The sequence below is a fragment of the Humulus lupulus genome, chromosome 4 (assembly GCF_963169125.1).
Source record: "Humulus lupulus chromosome 4, drHumLupu1.1, whole genome shotgun sequence".
NCBI classification, from domain to species: Eukaryota; Viridiplantae; Streptophyta; class Magnoliopsida; order Rosales; family Cannabaceae; genus Humulus; species Humulus lupulus.
In genome coordinates, this window is record NC_084796.1 from 11,996,671 (window position 1) to 12,000,923 (window position 4,253).

Here is a 4,253-nt window from a genome sequence, read left to right on the forward strand (position 1 = left end):
CATGAGACGATCTTGGATTATTGATTAGCGGTCTAGTCATAACAGGTTTAAGTCTGGGGCTCGGGATGAGTCTCGGGGTGATTCTAATGATTAGAGCGTTACCGGGAATTAAAGGGTAACGGGATATGAATTATTGGTGTTTGAGATTATTGACAATAGTGAGAATTGGAGGGCATTAATTATGATTAACGAGATAGGTGGGGAATACCAATTTTGCCCTTGGGAGCCTTTAGAAACTTTTAATTGACCTAGGGGTATAATGGTCATTTCACCCCTAGGATAGATATAAACCAATTTGAGCTGTGGAAGAGGTAGGAAAACAGAGCTTCTTCAAGAGCCTTCCCGTACCTTCTTTCTCTTCAGTTATCTTTGAGATTTTTGAACCATTCTTGAGGATTCAAGCTTGGGAAGTAAGCCTTAGGAGTTTGGGAGTGTGTTCCTCCATTGAAGAGCATCATAAGCTGAACTTTGGGTAAGTTTCTAACCATTGAATTCCCTAGTTTGCCCTGTTTTAGTTCTGTTTTGCAGCTGTGATTTCTAGGTTGAATACTTGGTTTTGTTGGGAGTTTTGGCTAGGGTTCTTATGGTTGTGTTGTTTGGGGTATGTTAGGATGGTTTTTGGGTTCATTTGGCATCAAAAATGGGATTTGGAAGCATTGGAAACAGGTTAGAATCGAAGGAGATGAAGAAGGAGGTTTCAGGGGGTTCCTGGTCTGGAGGTAGCGCTATAGCGCCCACCTTAGGGCGCTACAGCGCTACTCAGGGGGCATTTGGGCGTGTTGGGGGTTCTGAGTATAGCGCTGGGGCGCTAGGGGTCAACACTGTAGCGCTACTCTGTTCCTTCAAAGTCTCATTTTGAGTGTTTTTAAGGGTTTTTGGCTTGGGGTTTCAATCCTTAAGGCTCGGGATCGAATCTACTCACCGTGTGGGCATGTTTCGAGGTCCCGAGAGTGGTGCTTAGGTTAAGACCCTATTATTGTGGATTTTCATTAATGGAGATTATTATTGGTTGTGGCTAGGTAACCGCTAAGGAACCAAAATGTTGATCGTTTTCAGGAGTCGTTCTTATATTAATTCTCGCTCGAACTTGAGGTAAGAGAACTGTACCCCATACGTGACATGCATGGTTAATCTTGAGGCATGTTGGTTATGTATATGTGGACATGAATTGATTATTGAATTCTTAGCAAGTCTTGCTCACTTGTGCATGGTACTGGCTAATAAGTCAGATTTGGCAAAGGTGTCAGTATCAACTGTGAAGCTGTGACTCATTAGTCAAGTTCGGCAGTGGTACTGGACACTGGTCACACAGGGCTGACTCATAAGTCAGGAATGGCCTTAGCGTGTTCAACGCAAACCAATAAAGATTAGATCTAATCGATATCTGCATTGAATGACTCAAAGAGAATTAATGCCGGACCGACATCAAGTTCGTTGAATACTATAAGCGCTTGTGTGACTTACCCATCAGTCACTCATCTGTTAAGTTAGCGACTTACCCATCAGTCTCTCATCTGTTTAAGGCTAGTGGCTTACCCAGCAGCCACTCTTCTGGTTAAATTAGTGACTTGCTTGTCAGTCACTCAGTATGGTTTTCTAGAACCTCAAGTGATATTCACTCATCTGTTTAAGAGCTATAAGCTCTGCGTGATTATAATTATAACCAGTTGACAATGTTTATATGTAATATTGTGTTTTCTTGCTGGGCATTGGCTCATAGGTGATATGTGGTGCAAGTAAAGGGAAAGAAAAGCTCACCCAGCCTTGAGTGGAGAGCTTAGGTGGTGATGTGTACATATGCGGCCGCTTGACCACCACGGCCAAGGAGTTCTCAAAGGAACTAGGGGGTTTACCCTATTTTTACCGCTTAGGTCGACGAGTTTATAATTTTGAAACAGTAATGACCTTTTTGAGTTGTAAATAACTTGTAAAAGATTTTGTGGGCCCATAAATATTTTTATGTATTCAATAAAATATATCATTTCATTTTTATTGGTTTTCACCTTAGCTTGTTAATAACACTTAGATGCACGTTTTTAACCAAAGGACTCGGGTAGCGGGTCAAATTTCTGGTTCACCGTAACTGTTCTGGGATAACTAGGGCGTTACACTCAGGTAATTGGAACGCCACATGGCTTAGGGTGCATGACCCCAAATTGACTTAATAGTCATCTATTCAGGGTGCAAAACCTCAGAATGACTTAATAGTCATCTATTCAGGGCGCAGGACCCCAGATTGACTTAATAGCCATCTATTCAAGGCCCAGGACCCCAAAGTGACTTAATAGTCATCTATTCAGGGTGCAGGCCCCAGATTGACTTAATAGTCATCTACTCAAGGCGCAAGACCCCATAATCATTTATTTGTACTTGCCTGCATGCATGAATAGGGTTATTACTTCTAGGCATGCTTATTATGATTTGGTGAAATGTTATTAACTGCTTATGAGCATGTTTAAGTTTTCTTGTCGAGCCTCGACTCACGGGTGCTATGTGGTGCAGGTAAAGGTAAAAGAAAGCTGGACCATCCTTGAGTTGGAGAGCTTAAGTGATGATGTGTACATATGCGGCTCCTTGATCACCACGGATAAGGGTTTAAATAGGAACTAAAGTTAAACCCTATTTTGCCGCTTAGGTTGGCTGGCTGTAAATCTTTTATTGTAATTATCCTCTTAAATGTATTTTGGGATCCCAATGTATATAGTAAACGTTTTAGTGAAACGTTTGTATCCTTGACCAAATTTTTTAACCTTAAACTGTTAATCACATTTAGTTACATGATTATGGCTAAATGACTCGTTTAACGAGTTTAGCACTATTTAAAATACACAGTGTAACAGTCCCTAGGTATTAGGGCGTTACATTTGTGTGTCCTATGTGACTTAATATATCAAGAGTTAGATATATTTATAGCAAAGATTTTAACTTTTGTAGAAGCTCAATTGATCAAATATTGTTAGATAATAGAATCTCATATGAAGGTGTGTGTGATCTTGATACTATTTATAAGAGCATTTGTTACTCAACTCATCATTAATTGGTTTTGAGATGGAATCTCATGCTTCTTACCATACACCCTATACTTTCTAAAAATTCATATTCCACATTCTAACATGGTATTCGAGTCAGCCAAAAAAAGTCACTTGCGATTGAGCGAGCAAAAATAGCTACCATCTTGAGGGGATGTTAGATAATAGAATCTCACATAAAAAGTGTGAAAGATCTTCATACTATTTATAAGAACATGAGCTCTTCACTCATTACCAATTGGTTTTAAAATGGAATACTCATCCATCACTAATTGATTTTGAGATAGAACCATCTCAACAATAATGTTTACTGTATTATCATTTCATTTGACAGAGTTTTGAGAAGATGAGCACATTCCGGCGCCTTAACATGAAAAGTTGTGCTTATATATTTCGTTTCGTGTAGCACATGATATAAAATTAATTTCACCATGTAATAGAACTTAATTCATTAATCATACATATCATCTAGACATATTAACACCGACATTTTTGTCTCTCTATTTTTTCAACCTTAAAAAAGAAGAGGGCTTGGTCTACTTTTCTAGAAAAAGTGGGAGATTACTATTTACTTTTTGTAGTAAAAATTTTAACGTTTCATGATAAAAGTAAAACTACTGAATATTTTTCCAGAGCAGGTTAAGTTCGAAAAATTAAGTCTTGATAGACAGACAATCCTGGATTTTTTTTTTATGTATATATTTTATACGGTCTTGTTTAATTTCAAAACAGAAGATTCTAACTTCTAATGCCTAATTAGGTATTAAAAAAAAAAAAACAGATTGTGGGATATAATATTAAGTATATTTATGATTGACTAATGAATTTTTGGTTCCAAATTCTTTGGTCTTTCTTCTGTGGATATTGACTGGCTGCCTTTTCTAGATCATTTTCATTTGGTCATTTTATTTGAATTATATATATATTTATAGGATAAGACTGCCGTTTGTATTTTCTAAGCTTTCCTAATTTTTTTGAGTGATAGTCTACATTGTAGTTATATAAGGTAATTTGTAAATTTTTAAGATTTTTTGAATAATTCAAACAATTGAATATGCGTGCAGCAAAATATTTTAACTTTATTTTCGTTACTATAAATTATTCATAATATTTTAAAAATTCGTAGAATATCTTAAATCACTACAAATAGTGTTATATAAAAAAATTTGAAAAATAAAATTACGGTGGTTTCGGTAGTCTTTCCCTATATTTATAAATAATACA